Source organism: Sinocyclocheilus anshuiensis, unplaced genomic scaffold (genome assembly GCF_001515605.1).
Source record: "Sinocyclocheilus anshuiensis isolate Anshui unplaced genomic scaffold, SAMN03320099.WGS_v1.1 scaffold127, whole genome shotgun sequence".
NCBI classification, from domain to species: domain Eukaryota; kingdom Metazoa; phylum Chordata; class Actinopteri; order Cypriniformes; family Cyprinidae; genus Sinocyclocheilus; species Sinocyclocheilus anshuiensis.
In genome coordinates this window covers 193676-194313 of record NW_015552528.1, presented here as the reverse complement: position 1 = coordinate 194313, position 638 = coordinate 193676, and positions in this window count along the sequence as shown.

Here is a 638-nt window from a genome sequence, read left to right as displayed (position 1 = left end):
CTGTTGAGGCTCGTGCTGCCTGCCTGTCTCTGTGAGAGACTTTCATGGAGAAATCAAATCAAATGAGCGTAACGACACGCATAAAGAAACTCACAGAACAAACATTCTGAGGTAAAAATTCAAAATGTTTAGTATATTCATAGACCCCTTGTCATGGTATGATACTTAACTATATCATGCTATTTTGCTGAATATTTTCACGATAGCAAATGTTACACTGATTTTAGTTCAACAAGCAAGTAGTAAAGTATATAGTAGTAAAATATATGAAGTTACTTACATTTTTAGACACAATTGACTGTTTTGTTCTATTTTACCAACGAAAATAGTTCCAAACAAAGATCAGAACAGAATTATTGCGCACATTCTCCAAGCCACACCCGGCGTTTTTGTTACTGAATGATTTCGACTTCTCGAGGTTTGAAGGAATCGGTTTAATGAATAAGTGACTTACCGCCACCTACTGTCGGTTTAGTCTCATGTTTAAAAGTTTGCATTTTTCCCCAACATTTCTCATTTGTATGTTCAAAATTTTATTTACAACATTAATCTCATAACATTGTTTATTGCAGTTGTAATTTTGCAGTGTAAATTATTTAATTTGATTGGTAACAGCCCTGTAGTGTATTAAATTTCTT